Here is a 21,374-nt window from a genome sequence, read left to right as displayed (position 1 = left end):
GCCACCAACCAAAGAGCACACACAGGCTGGTCCAGGGTCCCTGGGGGCTCCCAGAGACTGAACCACCAACCAAAGAGCACACACAGGCTGGTCCAGGACCCCTGGGGACTCCCAGAGACTGAGCCACCAACCAAAGAGCACACACAGGCTGGTCCAGGACCCCTGGGGGCTCCCAGAGACTGAGCCACCAACCAAAGAGCACACACAGGCTGGTCCAGGACCCCCAGCACATAGATAGCAGAGAACTGCCTTGTCTTGCTTTAGTTGGCAAGAATGCGCCTAATTCTGGAGAAACTTGTGGTCCCAGGGAACAGGGATGCCCAGGGGTGTGTGGGGAGCACCCTCTCAGAGGCAAAGGGGAGGGGGAATGGGATGAAGACCTAGGGGAGGGGGAACCAGGAGGGGGGCAACATCTGGAATGTAATAAATAAAATAATTAATTTTTAAAAATTTAAAAAAGAATGTGCTCCTTCAAGTATCAAATTTGTTACTTTAACCATTTAAAAAATTAGGGCTGACGAGATGGCTCAGCAAGCAAGAGCACTGACTGCTCTTCCTAAGGTCCTGAGTTCAAATCCCAGGAACCACATAGTGGCTCACAACCACCTGTAATGAGATCTGACGCCCTCTTCTGGTGTGTCTGAAGGCAGCAACAGTGTACTTATGTATAATAATAAATAAATCTTTGGGCCAGAGTGAGCAGGGACTGAGCAAGCAGGGCCTACCTGAACAAGTGGGGTTGACCAGAGTGAGCAGAGGTCCAAAATTCAATTCCCAACAACCACATGAAGGCTCACAACCATTTGTTCAGCTACAGTGTACTCATAAAATAAATAAATAAATCTTTAAAAAAATCTAAAAAAACCCCAAACAAACAAAAGCAAGGGAGTTTTGTTTTAATTATTTCACTCCTGATTGTAACCCTGGAGACAGCAGAGGACTCTCTGTATCAGGGCTCTGTTAAGGCCCATTAAAGGTCAAGAGAATGGAATCTTGGGGCTAGAAAGATGGTTCAGCAGTTAAGAGTGTTTCTGCTCTTCTAGAGTATCCAGGTTCAATTCCAGCACCCACCTGGTAGCTCACAACCATACAGTTCCTGGGAGTTAGGGCAGGTCTAGTGTCCTCTTCTGGCCTCTCTGAGAACTGCATGCAGTTCTGATGGTTGGAGAGATGATACTCTGATCTGCTGCATAGATTAGAATACTTACTGCACAATATTGTCTCCTTACTTAAGAGTTAATCCAGGCCAGGCGGTGCTGGTGCACGCCTTTAATCCCAGCACTTGGGAGGCAAAGGCAGGTGGATATTTGAGTTCGAGGCCAGCCTGGTCTACAGAGTGAGTTCCCGGGCAGCTAGGGCTACACAGAGAAACCCTGTCTCGAAAAACAAAACAAAACAACAAACCAAACCAACCAACCAACCAAACAAACAAAACAAAAAAAGAGAGTTAATCTAGTCGAGTCTGTCAGTCATCCATCCAAGAGACCACTCTCTAAAAAGCTGGTTCAGCTAACACCCTGGTAAGGAGATGGGAAGAGGAATCATCCCTTTAATGAGATAATGAACTCAGCCTTTCCAGTAATCTCTCTCCCCTGCAACTGCGTGTATAACTTCTATCACACCTGCCCACTGGCCCGAGTTGCTCAGAAGTGGGTAACTCTTCCTTTTCCCTCCATCTCTTCTTTTTGTTCCAGATAGTAAAGCAAGACCCAAGTATGCTCTTCTGGACATTCTGGGCTTCCCTACTCTTTTTTATTTTTTTCCTTCCAAAACTCTTCTGCCACGAAGCTGCTTGTCTGCCAAGCAGCTGCTTGCTGACCTCCATTACTGACCCTGTCTGTTTTCTTAAAGGCATGGCCTTCTTTTCTCCCTCTTTTTCATCATCTTCCTCCTGTGAACTGCTGAGATTTACAACTTGCCAGCCTTGTTTTCCTCTTAAATCAATAGAACTGTCCTCATTCCAAGTCTGTTTCTAAAGTCTTTATTAAAAGACAATTTATTATTAGTTATTAATAATAGACTGGTTTGAATAAGTATGGCCCCCGTAGACTCTTGCGTTTGAATGGTTGGTCCATAGGGAGTGGCACTATTAGGAGGTGTGGTTCTGTTGGAGTGGGTGTGGCATCGATGGAGGAAGTGTGCCATTGTAGGGGTGGTCTTTGAGGTCTCACATGTTCAAGCTCACAGTCTCCTTCTGCTGCCTGCAGACCACGGTGTAATAGAACTTTCAGTGCCTTCTTCGGCATCATGTCTGCCTGCATGCTGCCTTGTCTCTCCCTCCGTAACAACAATGGACTAAACCGTAACTGTAAGTCAGCCCCAATCTAATATTCTCCTTTATAAGAGTTGCTGTGGTCATGGTGCCTCATCACGGGAATAAAGTGATTCCCAATTAAGACACACTAAGAACCCAAAGAGGGGATGCCAATTTCCCTGGTAACACTGTGTGTGGCCTTGAAATTGTGATCTCCCAGCCATCAGTCTTCACACTAACTAGGATTATGGGCCTGTGCCACCGGACCTGACTCTTGACTAGATTTTGAAGAAAGTCATGATAGAGTTTTATTACTTTAGGAATGAAGGCAAGTGTGACATTGTGGATGAAATTAACCCGGGTGAAAGGAGCCAGACACAAGGGACAAATATATGGCCCCAACTCATGTGAAGTATGGAGGATAGTCAGGTATTGTCTTGGCAGGAAATTGGACTGGTGTTGGCAGAAGCTGGGGCTCAGGGAAGAGAGTGATTGTTAGCAGATTGGGGCTGTATTCTGGAAGATGGAAGGCTCTAGAGATGGCGGCAAGCATTGCAGTGAGATTGTAACTTTGTGCAAAAGCCCACCTAGTCTGAAGGATCTCTCTGCACGTCTAGTGAGGGATTTTGTTTGTTTGTTGTTGGTTTTTAAAGATTTACTTATTTAATATATACAGTGTTCTGCCTGCATGTATGCCTACAGGCCAGAAGAGGGCACCAGATCTCATTCCAGATAGTTGTGAGGCACCACGTGTTGCTGGGAATTGAACTCAGGACCTCTGGAAGAGCAGACAATGCTCTTATCCTCTGAGGCATCTCTCCAGTCCAGTATTTGTTTTTTTTAAGTTAGTATTTGAATTGGTAAGCTGAAGAAGGCAGATGGCCTTCTTGAGAGTGAGAAGCATTATTCCATTTTCCCACCCTTGAGGTGCCTAAGGAGAACAAAGATGTAGGGGAAGATGAGGTTGTTCTTGGTTTCTCGGGCTTTCTGAGCCCCAGATTTAGAGCAGCATCCCCTTTCTCCCTCTTATGGCTGAGAGAAGATAGACAGAAAATTACAGGGGGATGGAGGAAGGAGCCCTTTACTGCAGAATCAGGTTCAAGTTTCTCTCCAGCTGAGAAGAATTCTGTCACAATGAACAAAACTTGCTGTGAGGTTAGCTTACACGGAGACAACATCCGATTTACAGATTTTTCAAATGAGAAGGTTAACGTAGCAATGGGTCATGGCAAAAGCCTAAGTGTATATAATCTTTTGAGTGTGATTTTGCTCTTTTCCCAGACGTAAATCTGCAATCTTCCGGAAACTCTACAATGAGACTAAAAACTTTTTTTATGGAGGGGGGGAGGAAACATTTTGACTCCCTTGTACAGTCCTAGTGGCCTACGGTTTTACTTGTCAGATGTAATCATATCCAGCACAACTCAGGGACCATCTGTAATCTCATTTCTGTCCCTTAGTAACCCTTTAAGATGTGGCTTCAGAGGCACCATGTGTGTTGGTATTGGAGGTCCCTCAAGCATGACTGACTCTCTGGAGAAGCCCACGCCCACCCTGGGTGCATGGTGTTGTTTTCCTAAGTGCTTTTCTTTCTGCTGACTTGCCCTAAAATTCTTTCCTGCAGAGACTCTGGCTTCCTTGAAGTCTCAGGAACGAACTCTCTATGATGCTACCAAGCTGCATGCAATGGTGTCTCCATCACCTGCCCTGATGTCACTGACAACTCCTGTTTCTGCCCTATCCAACAAAGGCTACCTCATGATGTTTCTAAGTACACAATGTGTAGTAATATAGAAAATGTATGATTACCAGAGACCAAGACTGTGGCAAATAAGAGAGGAAGATAGATGGAAAAAGCTCTTGCCTCTAGTTCTGTTAGGGAGTGGCTCACGCAGTCAGTGTGGTGGTTCAAGGCCAGCATAGCTACATAGTGAAATCCTACCCAAAAAAGAAAAAGCAGGCGGGCAAGGTTGTCATTCCATGTCTACTACCTGGAAACCATAACTTCATTAAGAGGTGAGTTAGAGAGCTATACATTAATATACATGGGAGAAAATGGTCTCCTCTTTTGGGGGTTAGCATTTGAGACACTCTTGGTTCTTGCAGTTATTGTATTTTATTTTTGGTTCATTTCTGATCCACCCAAGTGTTATTAAATTTTGTTATTTTTGACAGGGTATTGTAGCCGAGGTTGGCCTAGAACTCATCATGCAACCCAGGCTGGCCTCAAACTCAAACTGGAAATCTTGAGTCTCCCAAGTGCTGGGGTTAGTGTGGCACTCTGATATCTGGCTCCAGCTTTCTTCTTTTTTATTGTTCATTTACTTGGTATATATGGTGCATATGACCCATGGTGTGTGCCCACAGAGGCTGTAGGACATCAGGTTTTCTTCTCTGTCATCCTCTTCCTTGTTTCCCAAGACAGAGTCTCTTATTGAACTGGTCAGCCAGCAAGCTCTCCAGATCTGCCTGTCTCTAATTCCTAACAGTGGAGTTACAGACAGCACAGCCATGTCAGGCTTTAAGAGAAAGCGTGGGTTCTGGGGATTCAATCTTAGCTCCTTGTGCTTGTGTCTCTCTCTGTGTGTGTCATATATGCCAACACTTGTATGGGTAGATGAGCGTGTGCATGCATGGAGGCCAGAATGATACAGGTCCTCTTTTTATTGCTCTGCCCTATTCCTTGAGGCAGGGCCTCTCACCAAAGCAAGAGCTCTTGCTTTTTGGCTAGGCCTGCAGCCAGCAAACTCCAGCCCCGCTCCCCCTGCACCTGCCTCAGTCCAGAAGTTACAGGTGTTTGTGGAACCACATTTGGCATTGGTGTGCTGGCATCTGTACTATGGTCCTCAAGATTGCACAACAAACACTTTAAGCCACTGTGCCATCTCTTCAGCCTGCAGACTTCTAAATTTCACTTTCTCTGTGTGTTACTGCTTTGTCCTTTGATATAGCCTCTTATGTTTTCTTTGGGGGGTTAGTTCTTTTCCTCCCTTCCCTCCTTCCTTCCTCTTTCTTTCTCTTTCCTTCCTTCTTTTTCTTTCTTTCTTTCTTTCTTTTTTTTTTTTTTTAAGATTTATTTACTATACTTTAGACACACCAGAAGAGGGCATCAGATCTCATTACAGATGGTTATGAGCTATCATGTGGTTGCTGGGATTTGAACTTAGGACCCCCAGAAGAGCAATCGGTGCTCTTAACAGCTGAGCCATCTCTCCAACCCTCAAAACTTGCTGTGCAGCAGAGAGTCCTTGATCCTGCCTCCTGCTGGGCAGTTCTGGAATTACAGGCGTGCCCATCCTGTGCTCAGGCCTTGGCAGGGCTGAGGCGCAGTGCAGACACCCAGGAAAATATCTAGCCTGTTCACTACCAGCATTTGTTAGACATTGCTCCTGGGTCCTAGAAACCTGCCTTCTTCCTTCGGCCCTCACTTTATTCCAGCGGGAATGACGCTCAGTCCACAGAGCCAATGCTGAGCCTCCACCATCTGCTCACCTTCCAGTCCCGGGCTTGCTTCTGTGGCTTGCATTTTCTGCAACCTGCCTTTGATTTTCAGATCTTGAATGACTTTCTTCTGTCTTTTCCTGGAACAGTTGGGTTTCCATAAAATGCCATCTTTTCCATCTCTTCCAGGAAGCTTTGAATTTAGCCTGCTACCTAATCAGGTCCTTCTTGTCTTATCTGGACTGTGCAATGAGTACTTTTTACTACCATACACTTTTTCCCTTCAGAACTAGAATTTTTTTTTTCCAACACTGGAGATAAAAATCCAGGACTTTAATACATGCTACACAAGCGCTTTACCACCAAGCCACATTCCAACTAACATTTGTTTTTGTAATAAAATACTCTATTTTGTCCCAGAGATCAAGACATAAAATGAGTGAGTTCCAAGTTTTCTGAAAGTATTTTTTTTTTTTTTCGAGACAGGGTTTCTCTGTATAGCCTTGGCTGTCCTGGAACTCATTCTGTAGACCAGGCTGGCCTCGAACTCAGAAATCCGCCTGCCTCTGCCTCCCAAGTGCTGGGATTAAAGGTGTGCGCCACCACCGCCCGGCTATGTAAGTACACTGTATCTGTCTTCAGACACACCATAAGAGGGTGTCAGAACACATTATGGATGTTTGTGAGCCACCATGTGGTTGCTGGGATTTGAACTCAGGACCTTCTGAATAGCAGTCAGTGTTCTTAACCGCTGAGCCATCTCTCCAGCCCCCTGAAAGTATTTTTTAAATAAACATTAACAATAAGTGAACATTCTATGCCTAGATGTTGAATTAGTTCATTTTCTGTTGCTATAACAAAATACTAGAGACTAGGTACTTTATAAAGAAAAAAAGGGCTTATTGACTCATAGCTCTGGAGCTTTAAGCATGTACTGCTGATATTGATTTGGTTCTGTTGAGGGTCTCCTGGTAGATGTCATCACAGCTGCTTTAATGTATGGAGAGGAAATCACAGGGAACCAGAGAGCCAGAGAGCCAGAGCCTGGGTCATAGTGGTGGTGGTGGGGATCAGGGGCCGGTCCTGTTCTGCTAATAAACAACTCATTATGAGAGCTACCCAAGATACCAAGAGAACAAATTAATCCTTTCCAAAGTTGATGCTCCAAATGATTCAGTTTCTTTCTAACAGGTTCCACCCCTTATGGGTTCTACCACCTCTCAGCATCAGCATATGGACATCACACCTCCACTGCAAGAGACTGGGGAACAACCATAGAAGGAACACATTTGAACCAGAGCCAAACCATAGCGTATGTTAGTTACCTATTGAAAATGCTTGACAGGGGCCAGCAAGATGGCTCAGTGGGTCCATGCTGCCACCTCTGACAACCTGAGTTCAGTTCCCTGGACCACACGGTGGAAGGAGAGAACTGACTCTTGGATGTAGCTTGGACTACATTATCAAGACAATAAGGAGTATAGAGACCTTGTTAACCCACAACAAATGGACACAGAAAGGTACTTAAGGACAACTTTCTGGAGTTAGAAAAGATAACAGATCAGACAAGTTGGAGGTTTAAGTAGTCAGAATAGTTGAAGAAAAATTAAGTGTTTAGTTAAACACTTGTGTGCATGTATGTGTGTGTGTACATTAAATAAATACATAAATATAATGTAAATAGATGTAAGAATGAGTATTTAAAAAAAGAATCTCCTTCAAAATAATACATCACTACTAGTATTTTCTTTTCTTTCTTTTTTTTTTTTTTTTTTTTTTTTGGTTTTGCAAGACAGGGTTTCTCTGTATAACCATGGCTGTCCTGGAACTCCCTCTGTAGACCAGGCTGGCCTCGAACTCAGAAATCCACCTGCCTCTGCCTCCCAAGTGCTGGGATTAAAGGTGTGTGCCACCATCGCCCGGCCTAGTATTTTTTTAAATGAACATAAATATATAAAGTCTTTTTGTTTGTTTTGTATTTAGTAGAGATTAAAATCTTGGCTCTTACTGTGGTACAAGCCCAAAATAAGAACAATTTTTAGACATTGGGTTTCATTGTAATAAGGCTGTATTTCAATGACCCCTCACATCACCAAAGGATTTTACCTCCATCATAGCTAAGCTAAGGGTTGATGATTCTGCTGCACCAAGAAATGAATTGTAGGCTCGATTTTTGGACACAGACTTCCTGCTATGGTCAAAGCTATTTGACTTGAATATGTTTGGAGTTATTTAAAATTTATATTGATAAAAATGTATTTTCAATATTGCTGTAGATGAGCATCTACATAAGTCTGTTAAATTGATTGTTGTTTTATATCAAACAACTTTTATAATACTTATTTTTATTGTTATAATATTTTGTAAATTTTAAGGAATATAACAAAAAAGATATTGTGGGTATTGAAGGGGGGTCTCTGGGAGGAGTGGGGGTACAAAAGGGAAACAAGAATGTGATTTAATTCTATTTACCTAAAATATATTTTAAATGTTAACAAATTCAGATAAATTGAAATCATGTAACTTTTCTCATCATAATGCAATAAAAGTTTAAAAAAAAAAAAAGAATCTCCTTTCCTAGGCTGAATACAATACGGTTGGTTGCATGCATGCACAAAGCCTAGTACTGAATAAAATTGTGAATGATGGTGCTTGCTTAGAATTGTAAAATTCAGGAAGTAAAGGTGAGAGAATCTATCCGAAGTTCATGGTTATCTTTGGCTACATAATATATCTGATGCAAGGATGTGTTATATGAATTCGTCTCCAAAACATTATCAAGTAAATACTTGACAAATCTTGGCCTTATATTGTGATTTTCTTTTTTGTGTGGTTTATCTTTGATGTTTTCTCTTCCCATGGTACCCCTTTATATCAACAGAGGCACAGGGTCTCTGTCCTTGGTCTTATTGATAAGAGAGTTGAGAAATGGATACAAACCCCATGTGGCACCTTTAATCCCAGCACTCAGGAGGCAGAGACAGGAGGATGTCTATAAGTCTGAGACCAGCCTGGACTACATATCAAGACAATGAGGAGTATAGAGACCTTGTTAACCCCAAACAAATGGACGCAGAAAGGTACTTAAGGACAACTTTCTGGAGTTAGAAAAGATAACGGATCAGACAAGTCGGAGGTTTAAGTAGTCAGAATACTTGAAGAAAAATTAAGTGTTTAGTTAAACCAGAGGCTCTCAACCTTCCTGATGTTGCGGCCCTTTAATACAATCCCTCATGTTGTGATGACTCAGAACTGTAAAATTATTTTTATTATGTCTTCATAACTGTAATTTTACTCCTGTTCTGAATCATAAGGTGCATATCTGCATTTTCCAAAGGTCTTGGGTGACCCCAGTGAGAGGGTTGCTTGACCCCCTTAAAAGGGTGGCAACCCGGGCTTGTGAGATGGCTCAGAGGGTAAGAGCACTGACTGCTCTTCCAAAGGTCCTGAGTTCAAATCTCAGCAACCACATGGTGGCTCACAACCACCCGTAACGAGATCTGACGCCCTCTTCTGGTGCGTCTGAAGACAGCTACAGTGTACTTATTTATAATAATGAATAAATCTTTAAAAAAGAACAAAACAAAACAAAACGAAAGGGTGGCAACCCACAGGTTGAGAACCACTGGTTTAACAGAATACAAGCAAGAAGTTACACTTCAGAAGGAAGGGGGCTACGACAGAAGAAGAAGAGCTCTCCCACTAAGTAAAGGTAGAAGATACAGAAGCAGTTACAGTACTCAGCAGGTGGAGGCTCCTGCCACCAAACCTGGTGACAGGAATCCAGTCCTTACAATTCTCTTGATGGAAGGAAAGAACTAAACCTAACTGGGTTTCCTTTGACCACTAACCAAGTGCTGTAGCATGGGTATATATGTACATACACATAAAGTATAAATAAAATATAAAAAGTAGTGAACATTTTGAGGCAGTTATGAGTAGCTTGGAGTTTTTTTCCCCCATAGCACTTAATTACTGTTTCCTTTTACATTTTTTAATCTCCCTATCTACCAGGGTAGTAGTGACCAGAGAGCAGGCCATTTGTCTTAGGAAGCAGATATGCTGATATTTTTGTACTGACATTATTTTTACCCCAACTCCTCCATGCTCCACTCCACTCCCTCTCAAATCCATGACCTCTTCTTCTTTAATTATTATTGGTACATATGTGTGTGTGCGCATGCGTGCACACACACACACACACAGACACACACGCATGCATGCATACACATAGACATAAATGCAACCCTACTGGATCTGTTTAGTGTTGCTTGTATGTATGAATATTTAAGGTTGACCATTTAGGATTGGATACTCTGTCACGAGGCTTGTCTCTGAAGAAGGTGACCATGCATTGCCTGTAAGAACTGTGACATCGTGCTCGCTTCGGCAGTACATATACTGAACTTGGGTCGATACAGAGAAGATTAGCATGGCCCCTGTGCAAGGATGACACGCAAAATCATGAAGCGTTCCATATTAAAAAAAAAAAAAATCTGTGACATCTTACTTCCCAAATCATTTCAATACAGTCTGAGGAGGTTGTTCCTGAAAAGCTATCCCAGAGAAAGGTTCTGTGTGGATGTTGACTAGAAGAGACCTGAAATACAAAACCAGAAAAACTTTCCTATTCTCCTATTGTACATTGTAGTTTACCTCTGGACCACCAGGGGGTGCATGGGTTTTGGTCGAAGACAAGCTGTGCTGGAGTCAGGTTGAGAGAATTTTTTCCAGGGGTGTGTGTGGGGGGGTGGAAGACACAGTTGTGCAGCCTTTTTCTAAAGGCTACAGGAATTAACCCTTGGATTGACAGAGGGGGATGATGTGTCTTGTCTGATTTTGGATGCTGCTGGTGGCCACTGTTATAAAGACAGATGCGCTTATTCTTGGTTATTGATGTTTTCATTTGGCTCTTTTGAGCAGGTTTCTGATGCTTTCTTGTGTGCTTACTTTCAAGCCCCATCACTGGTCCAGTGCAAAGCCTGCAAAAACCGAGAGTGAGAACGATTCACAGGTCATTCTCAACTTTGCCATCAAAGACGACCTCACAGAGAAGGCCAGATCCCTTGGTGCACAAAAAGAATCACAAATGGCACTGAAATTCCTAGAAGCAAGGCTCCATCTTGCATTTGTTGCTTTTGTTTGTTTTGTTTTAAAGTTGAGAGCAGATGGCCTGGCTACATCAGTAACAAATGAAGTCGGAGCTGACTAGGGACAAGAGCTGCCGAGCCAAGAGGGGAGGAAGGCTGAGCTAATAACTCCCACCCTACATCTCTCTGGGGCACCATTTCTGCAAATATAGTCTCCCTCCAGCCTGCACTGAGCCACCTGGAGAAGAGCATGTAAAAATAGAGCTTTCTGGACTGCATCCCAGTGTGAACATCTGGACCTCCAATCCTGCTGCACTCACATTTTGAACGAAGTCAATGTCTTATGGATAAACATGACCTTTGGAATGAGAGGTAAGCTTCCTGGGGTGTGTGGGAGGGGAGATGCCCTGTGTAAAGTGACCAGAATCTGGACCTGAGGGGCTCCTAGGGAGGAGGTGCGAGATGCTGGAAGCTAGAGTGTGAGCAACATGAGGAGCCAACAGAAGGGTAAATGGGGCCTTTGTGAGGAAATCTGAGCGGTCCTGCTCTGTGTCACAGAGAAGTTCCCCAAAGAAATGTTGAGTGATGCTGGTTGTATCAGCAAGTGCCTGTGGAGCCCTGCCCCCTTGCTACAGAATGTCTTTCATATTGCAGGCAAACATTTTCCTTAATTTTTCCCTTCTGGCTCTTCCCCACCTACAGCTTCACTTGAGTCAGATTTTTTTTTTTTTAATCTTCTTTTCAAATGCCATGGGGTAGGGGTGGGGTATGAAGCTTCTCTTGAGAGTTACGGGAATTTGTGTATTATTTCCTTCTACAAAGCTTAGATTTCTCTCACTCTAAGAAATATTTTCATAAGTTGAGAAGAAGTGGTACTTTTAGTTTATTTTTCTTCTCTCTCTCTCTCTCTCTCTCTCTCTCTCTCTCTCTCTCTCTCTCTCTCTTTTCTGACTGCATATTCCCAGCTAACTGGCCTGAACCTGCTGTGCAGGACTGGTTAGCTTTGAACTCACCTACTTCTGACTCCCAAGTGCTGGGATTCCACACAAGCACCAGCACACCTCGAAGGCAGAGGTAATTTTAGAGCTTTTAAAGCTGGAGCAGGTGAGAGAAGGGGACTAGAACATTAACTCCAGGGATACTGAAGGACGGCAAAATCGAAGAGCTAATTCTGGTCTCAGGAGACTTTAAATGCCTGGCATAATACTGGCCTGCAGAAATAAGAAATAGTGAATTCTATAAAAGGAATGAATCTTAATTAGCAAGCTCCAGAACGGAAGACAGGGAGCTTTGTTTCTGTATGCATCCTGACTTCTCTTCTGTGTCTTTGTGCCCAACTGGACTACACTGTGGGACAATAAAGACCCTCCCCCAACTCAGTGGCTTAACAACAAAGGAGTCTGTGCTATCACTGGATATAAGGTTTGGTGGGCAGCTGAAGGGATGCCCAGATCCTTGTGTCCTAGGCTAAGGAATCAGGAAAGAACTTGTATATAGTAATAACAGGAGAGGGAGTTTACTAAGAAAGAACACACTTGGCCAGGCATGGTGGTCCAGGACCCTGGAAGGAGAGGAAGGTAGATTTCTACCGGTTTGAGGTCAACCTGGTCTATATAACACGTTCCAGGCCAGCTGGGATTGTATAGTGAGAACCTGTCTCAAAACCAAAATAAAACAAACAAAAACAAACAAAGAAAGGGAGAGAGCGCTCCGAGAGAAGCAGGGGAGAGAACGTGGAGGGAAAGTTAGCAGCACGTAGGCAACTGGTGTACAAAGGATGGAGACCTCTAGGTTGTTTGCATAGCTGGAACATGCTCTGTACAAGCTGTTACTATGGGCATGACACTAGGTGGGGCAGCAGTGTTCCAGTCCTTCCCGCTACCCACTGGCTTCTTCTCACAAATGCTCATGCACTACCTGTGCACCCCACTCTCCACTCCGCTCTCCTGCCTCACGTGCTTGGACTCTACTTGTAGTTTCTCGAGGATCCAGGTTGAAGAGATTAATCTCCACACTTGTTTCCAAGATTTTTGTGGCAGGAAAAGAAAATGTGAACAATGGGCTCTAGGTTCTGTTTTAGGGTTCACCAGAGAAACAGAACTGTGGGTCAAAAGTGGGGGGCATGGCCATGTGGAGGTGGGGAAGGGAATGGGGAGAGAAGGGGAGCAAGAGGGTCAAAGGTAGGAACAAGAGAGTTAAAGAGTAAGAGCAAGAGAGGAAGGAGGGGGCAAGCAGCCCCTTTTATACTGGGCTGGGCCTGCCTGGCTATTGCCAGGTAACTATGGGGATGGAGTCCAGATAGAATACCAGGAGCCTGAGGTGTTGCCTATGTGACTGGTGGTCACACACATCTCTGCAGGGGGTGGGAGGCTGTGAGAGGCTGTAACTGCCACAGGAGCCAGGGACCCAAGGGGCATGGCCAAACACCTACTGTTCCTCGTGGGCAGAAGCCATCTACCTGGGTCACCAGGGTTCAAAGCCTGTGCTCGACTGGGGACCAGGCTGTCTGTGCACAGCTCACTGCCCCACATAGAACCAATGGACAGTAGGAGTGTTTGTATGTGTTTGGAAAAAAGAGAAATAGAGAGAGAAAGGCGGAACCAAAAATTTCTCTGGCCCACACATTTGTGGGGGTTGACAGATAAGAAATCTACAGCGTAGGCAAGGCAAGGAGGCTGGAGACTAGAGAAGAACTGACATCTTGAGTCTGAAGGCAGTCCCGAAGTAGAATTTCTCTTATCCCTTATGATCTTATCCCGTATGGATCAGATGAAGCCTACTCACATTTTAAAGGGTAATGTTTTATTCAAAGTCTCCTGAGCTAAATAATCAAACACATCTAAAGTGAATTCGCTGAAGAAGCTACATTGTTTGATCAGAAATGGGATACTATAGCTCAGCCAAAATAAGACGTAAAAGTGACCCTCTCAGGCTCTTCTGTCCAGCCTACACAGGATACATCTCAGTTTTCCTTAAATGTAACTGGCCAAACTATATCATACAGACACATGTAACTTCCAGGGGACAGGAAAACACAAAGCAGGGCAGCAGAGTCTTTGATAACAGCCCTACATGGCTGTCCCATCCTCATCTCACTGGGGTGGTGGGAACGTGTCCTAAGCTAATTCAGACCTTTTTCCTCTGGGGTTTCCTTTGTGAGAATTACGGGAGGTGCATCTGGACCTCATTTGCCATCTCTTCAGGTTGTCATCCTTGCAAGACATCCATGCAGCCTCTGTGGCCTGCCTCCCACATCCAGGTTTACATCGCTTTCCAAGAACCAGGAGCTCTCACAGTCACATCAGAACCTCTCCGGGCAATGGAGAATTATTCTGCTTTTCCTGGGTCACACTAGAGCACAAGGAACTCTTGGAGACTAGGGTGGGAAGGGCCGTTAGCTGCTTTTCAGCTCTCTCCTATAGAAGTAGAACGGCATTTAAAATTTAGGTACATGTTCAGAGTAATCATTACACTTCCCAGACTTCCTTGCAGAAGCCTGTCTTCCTTCCTCCTACCCTCTTTTTCTTCCTTCTTTGATAGAGGCATAAGAGCAGAGCCTGGCCATTGTTGTAGACCAGACAGATTCAATAACCATTAAGGGGTGTTATGAGTAGAGAGGCATCTTTTCTCCTTTGCTTCCTCTTCGCTGCTGCCTGGGACGTGAGTGAGGTAACTGGAGTTTTAGCAGTCACTTTGGAGGATAAGGAGACCTAGAAGAGTGGAGACCACACCCAGTAGAGGGTTGTTTGGAGCGCTACAATCCATTTCTGGGGAGGAATTAAAAGCCTCAGCTTTTACACGTTCACTCTTGGAGCCCTGTGACAGAAGGCAGATTAACCAGAGAAATACAAGCAAATGTGCTTATGCATAAGGTCTCTGAGACATGAAGGAAACCTTTGTGAAAGGTGAATAAAGGCAGCAGCTTCAAACTCTGGCTTGTCTAGCATCTTTAGCAACAACAAAGAAATCTTTAGAGAAGTGACGAGACCAAGAGAAGCAGTTCTAGATTTGTGAAAAGAAAGAGATGGAGAAGAAACTAGAGGGCCCTGATTTGTTTTCAGTTTCCTCTGATGCTCGTGAGGTCAACCGGCACTAAAAGTGTACATCCTGCCAGACCTGGTAGCGTATACCTTTAATCTCAGCACTCTGACGGCAGAGGTAGGACGATCTTCATGAGTTTGAAGCAAGCCTGGTCTACTTGGCAAATTCCAGGCCAGAAAAGGCTACATAGAGAGAGATCATGTTGAAGAAGAGGAGGAAGAAGTCCATCTTTGTTTTTTTCTATCAATTTATTTATTTACTTTACATCCCGATCGCAGCTTCTTTCTCCTGTCACCCCCTCACACAGCCCTCTGCCACCCCCTTTTTATCTCCTCTGAGAAGGGAGTATCCCATTCCTACCTCATATTTCCCCATCCTGGCACATCAAATTACTGCAAGACTAGGCACATCCTCTCCCACTGAGGCCAGACACAGCAGCCCAGCTAAGGGAATGGGGATCCACAGGCTGGCAACAGATTTAGGAACAGCCCTGCTCCAGTTATTGGGGGGATCCGAATGAAGACCGAGCTGCACATGAGTGCTCGGGTCCTAGGTTCAGCTTGTGCTTGCTCTTTGGCTGGTGGTTCAGTCTCTGGGAGCCCTCAAGGGTTCAGGCCAGTAGACTCTGTTAGGAAAAGGTCCATCTTGCTTCACACAGGTAGACCTTACTTCCTCCTGCACGCGCTTCTGTTTGGTCTCTAGCTCCGCAGTCTTTACCGTTTGGAGGGAGGCGGGTTCTCCCCTTCATACCCCTTGGCTACCATATGCCAGGTGAAGGACACTTAACTTTCTAACAAATGAAGCACAGAATGCCCTCTGTGCTAGGGACTGGGCGCCTGAGTGGCACTGACCACAAAAGGATCTGTAGATGCAGATCTGCTTGACCTATGACTCCTCAGGAAGCAGGGCAGATGCAGTGTCACCTTCTTGTATTCTGCGTTTGTTGGCACAGATGGAGAGAAAGTAGACACGAGTCTACCTTGGAATGCTATACCAGCCACTGGGGAGGAGAGATAATTTCTCTTCAACCCTCAGACACTCTTAGCTGGAACATTGTAGTGAAAGGCTCCCTGAGCCTGCTCTAGATGTTAGGATATGGCTTGCTGTAGTTGCTTAGGTTTTCCCCAGAAGCAACCCCAAGTGCAAGAGGTCAAACTGCTCTACCAGGAGAATGGAGATGAAGAAACAAAGGAGCTCAACAAAGCCCTTGGTGAGTTTAAGTTTCCCCTGTGAGCTGCAGCTCTTTGGACGAAGTGTTGAGAATAACAGAGTATATTTCAGAATTACCTAGACTACCCCTGCTCTGGCTAAAGAAGCTCAGGGTCATGCCCGCTTATTTATTCCCTGTTGGCTGAAGTTTGCTTCTGGAGGCACTCACTCTCCACAACTCCCCAATGGCTCCATCTGCAGGCCACAGAGAAGGCCGTGGGCTCCAATAAAGCTCTTTCTGAGGGAGCAGTAGTGTCTGTGGTAGGAATCAAGGAGAGATTGGAACATCAACCTAGCCATAAAATCTTTGGCCTACAACTTGTCCTGCTTGCTGCAAGATGTGCTGGGGTAAAGGTGGCACCGAAATTGTGGGAGTGGCCAACCAATGACTGGTCCAATGAGACCTACGCTATGAGAAGGAGCCCACCTGTGACACTGCCTGGAAGATGGATAGCCCAGAGACCTGGGGTAGAGCTAAACATGACTGGGAAAAATGTCAATGAAATGATGCCCAATGACATCTGCTATACTCGTAGATCATAATCCTTATCAGAGAGGCTTCATCCAGCAAACACTAGGCAGAGCTTGGGGAATCTCCCAGAAGAGGAAGAGGAAGGATAGTAGGACAGAGTGGACAGGACCCATAGAATCAGCTAACCAGGGCCCATAGGGACTCCCAAATCCTGAACTAACAATCAGGGAACCTCTGTGGATCTGACCCTCTGCATATAAGTTAAGGTTGTTTAGCTTGGTGTTCTTGTGGGACTTTTAACAGTGGGAGGGGTCAGTGTCTCTGACTCTTTCAACTGTTTTGGGCACCCTTTTTCTTCTACTGGCTGCCTCAACAGTCTTGATAAGAGGTAAGTGAGTGGTCTTATTGAAACTCAATATGCCATGTTTGGCTGATGTCTCTGGGAGGCCTGCTGTATTTTGAAGGGAAATGGAGGAACAGTGAATCTGGGGGAGAAGAGAGGTGGAGGAAGGGTATAGGAGGAGATGAAGGAGGGGGATGTATGACAGAAGAATAAATAAATAATAAAGAATCAAGGGCATGTGGGTCAGGCACTCTGGGCCAACTTGGCTTCTTTCTAATCCTGTCCTAAGTGTGAATAATTTGAGAAAGTGAGGGAAAACATCATTTAAGAAAGGAATTAGGAGCTGGAGGGATGGCTTTGCAGTTAAGAGCACTTGTTGCTCTTGCAGAGAACTCAGATTCTATTCTCAGCAATCATGTGGTAGGTACAAACATCAGAGGGCACAAGTCAGACACATGGTGGACTGGCATACATGCAAACAAGATATTCATACCATAAACATAAAAAAACTTTTTTAAAAAGAAAGAAGTTTCTGGGTGGTGGTGGCACACGCCTTTAATCCCAGCACTTGGGAGGCAGAAGCAGGCGGATTTCTGAGTTCGAGACCAGCCTGTTCTACAGAGTGAATTCCAGGACAGCCAGGGCTACACAGAGAAACCCTGTCTCGAAAAACAAAAAAACAAAAACAAAAACAAAAACAAAAAACAAAAACAAAAACAAAAAAAAAAACAAAAAAAGAAAAAAAAAAGAAAGAAGTCAGCTTCCCTTAAGGTGAAACATGAACTAAGTACTTGGAACTTCTGTTTTCTGAGCTCCACAGACTGGTGTTTTGACCAGGACTACCTACATAATTTATACAACTCAGCACAAAATGAAGATGGTTGGGCTCTAATCAGAAACAATTTCAAGATATCACCAGCAAGGTGAGAACAAGGTGTGAGGCTGTTCTATGCATTGTCCTATGCAACTCTACAGCTTGTACTCTCTGACGCTGGCTGGCTCCCTGCTCTAGAGTATTTGGGATATCTTACAGGTGGCTTAAAAGATGCCCCAGTCTTAACTGTAGATCTTGATCATGAATTTATTCTTCTTTATGCTTCTTTCTTTTATGGATTTAATTTTTTTCTCTCTTATTCCTGACACTGAAGATACAAGCAGACTGGCATTCTTTCAAAATGCCTCATGGGGGCTAATATCCAATATATACAAAGAACTCAAGAAGTTAGACTCCAGAGAACCAAATAACCCTATTAAAAATGGGGTACAGAGTTAAACAAAGAATTCTCAACTGATGAACACCGAATGGCTGAGAAGCACCTAAAGAAGTGTTCAACATTCTTAGTCATCAGGGAAATGCAAATCAAAACAACCCTAGATTCCATCTTACACCAGTCAGAATGGCTAAGATCAAAAACTCAGGTGACAGCAGATGCTGGTGAGGTTGTGGAGAAAGAGGAATACTCCTTCATTGCTGGTGGAATTGCAAGCTAGTATATCCACTCTGGAAATCAGTTTGGTGGTTCCTCCGGAAATTGGACGTAGTACTACCAGAGGATCCAGCTATACCACTCCTGGGCATATACCCAGAAGATGCTCCAACATGTAATAAGGACACATGCTCCACTATGTTCATAGCAGCCTTATTTATAATAGCCAGAAACTGGAAACCACCCAGATGTCCCAGAGGAATGGATACAGAAAATGTGGTACATCTACATAATGGAGTACTCCTCAGCTATTAAAAACAATGAATTTATGAAATTCTTAGGGAAATGGATGGATCTAGAGAATATCATTCTGAGTAGGGTAATCCAATCACAAAAGAACACACATAGTATGCCCTCTCTGATAAGTAGATATTAGCACAGAAGCTCAGAATACTCAAAATACAATCCACAAACCAGAAAAATCTCAAGAAGAAGGAAGACCAAAATGTGGATGCTTTGTTACTTCTTAAAAGGGGGAAAATGACCATGGAAGGAGTTGCAGAGACTAACTATGGAGCAGAGACAGAAGGAAGGACAATCCAGAGACTGCTCCACCTGGGAATGCTTCCCATATTCAATTATCAAATCCAGACACTATTGTGGATGCCAGCAAGTGCTGGATGACAGGAGCCTGATATAGCTGTCTCCTGAGAGGCTCTAACAGTACCAGACTAAAACAGAAGTAGAGGGTCACAGCCATCCATTGGGCTGAGCACAGGGTCCCCAATGAAGGAGCTAGAGAAAGGACCCAAGGAGCTGAAGGGTTTGCAGCCCCATAGGATGAACAACAATATGAACTAACTAGTACCTTCAGAGCTCCTAGGGACTAATCCACCAACCAAAGAGTACACATGGTGGGACTAATGGCTCCAGCAGCATATGTAGAAGAGGATGGCCTTGTTGGTCATCAATGGGAGGAGAGGCCCTTGGCCCTGTAAAGGTTCTATGCCCCAGTGTAGGGGAATGCCAGGGCCAGGAAGCAGGAGAGGGTGGGTTGGTGAGCAGGGGGTGGGGCAGAAGGGAACAGGGTTTATTTTATTTTATTTTATTTTATTTTATTTTATTTCCAGGAAAGGAGATAGCATTTGACATGTAAATAAAGAACATATCTAAAGAAAAAACAAAGTGCCTCATGGCCCATCTTCCAGTTTCGACCCAAAACAGCCCTGTTCCTGGATTAACCACTAGATGAAATCAAGAAACATGACTAGAGCATAAAACAGACTTTTAATCTTTTGTTTGGAATTAGCTTCCAGGTTGTTTTTTGTGTTCCTAACTTTGCCTGTGTTGTCTCCTGCATTTTGTTAATCCTTAATTAGTCTAGTCATTGCAAACAGATCTTATTAGGCTTATGGTGATTCTGGTCATGGCCTGTCAAAAATGCAGTCCCAGCTGGAAATAATGGACTAGAGGAAGTAGATCAGAAAGGGTGAATTCAAGACAGTGTGCAAATGTCAAAATGATAGGGTTAGGTTACAAATCTGAACAAGAGAGACAGGGTCTGACACCTCTGTCTCCAGTGTCTGCTCTCCTTCAGTATCCCCAAATGGTCCTCGGGGTGAGGGGGAAGGGAGGTTTTATGTGACTTCATTCCTAGACCCAGGCTTGGAGCAGTGTTGAGACATTCCCCTTCCCCAAATAACAAAACCAACCCAACAAAAATAATCCCCAAACTCTTATGCCTCCATCTCACTTTTCCTTCTGCGTTGGTCATACTTAGGGATGTCCAGAGACCATTGTTTGATGTTTTTGCACATTTTCCCCACAGACTCTCTTCTCAGCATTATCTAGCAAACATCTTTGGAAGTTTGAAGTATTGACCTCCACAGATCAGAGGACAGCTGTGTTGTCTGATCACTATGATGGAGATGTTGAATTCTTCCGGGGCAAAGGAGACACAGGCTTGTTAGTGGCTCTCTCACTAGCTGGGGGTTTCACATTCAGTATTCCAAAGCAATCTGTACCTGGCCAGCTCTTATCACACCCTTGAGAGTTGAGAGGCAAGGAACTAATTGGGAAGCCGGGATTATGCCGCCTGCAGGGCTATGAGTGGATAGAGCTTGCAGGTCGGGAGACCTCACAGCTGTAGGAGTAGGTGATGTTTAGGGGCAGCTTGATCACTTGACATGACTGCAGGGTGCTGTCTTCCCTCTGGGTCAGACACTTTCTATGTTTCTAAAGGTAGTAGCTCGACTTTAGCCTCTGAAGTCCCTTAGCTGTTAATGTTTGTTTTCTCTTTTCTTCCTTTACTGTTGTCTAGATGGAGTATCAGGTGTCGAAGGTGCTAACTATTAATGTGTGTGCTCAGATTTCCCAGCAAAGCTCCATTAGCATGTCAGCATAACTGAAGTAACACAGGGAAAACTTTTGAGCTGCTTCTTGGCATCGTAAATATAATATAGCATTCAACTAGTGAATTGCAAAGCATAATGAATCATAAAAAGGAAACTTTGGCCGGGCAGTGGTGGCTCATGCCTTTAATCCCAGCACTTGGGAGACAGAGACAGGCAGATTTCTGAGTTCAAGGTCAGCTTGGTCTACAGAGTGAGTTTCAGGGCAGCCAGGGCTACACAGAGAAACCCTGTCTTGAAAAACAAAAACAAAAAACCAAAAGACTTTGGTTGGCGTGGTAGTGGCACATGCCTGTAGTCTCAGGGCTTGGGAGGTAGAGGTAGGAGGGTCAGGGGCTCTAAGTCATCCCCAGCTGCTACTGAGTTTTAGGTCAGTGTGAGCTACATGATAACCTGATATACAACAAAACATCACAATAGAGCACACACACATATACATACACAGCACACATACACTCAGTCACACATGTGCACACATAGCACACATGCACAGACAGAGACAGCACACACACATGCACAGACACAACACACACACATGCACAGACACAGCACACACACACACACACACACACACACACACTCACCCATGCACACACACAGCATACATGTACCCTCACACATGCATACATTTTTGCTGATTGCAGAATGTCTCCTGCTTGCCACACCAGATTTTCTCCACAGGGCCT

General features: G+C 44.4%; 1 non-coding gene across 1 annotated transcript; it reads left to right on the top strand.

Annotated features, from left to right (window-relative positions):
• Nucleotides 1-10,072: 10,072 nt before the first annotated feature.
• On the top strand, nt 10,073-10,179 carry LOC116084065. Its single transcript, XR_004116027.1, has one exon. It is a non-coding gene; the product is annotated as a U6 spliceosomal RNA (small nuclear RNA).
• The last annotated feature ends 11,195 nt before the right edge of the window (nt 10,180-21,374 follow it).

Source organism: Mastomys coucha, unplaced genomic scaffold (genome assembly GCF_008632895.1).
Source record: "Mastomys coucha isolate ucsf_1 unplaced genomic scaffold, UCSF_Mcou_1 pScaffold8, whole genome shotgun sequence".
Taxonomy (NCBI): Eukaryota; Metazoa; Chordata; class Mammalia; order Rodentia; family Muridae; genus Mastomys; species Mastomys coucha.
This window is presented reverse-complemented; position numbering and strand designations above follow the sequence as displayed.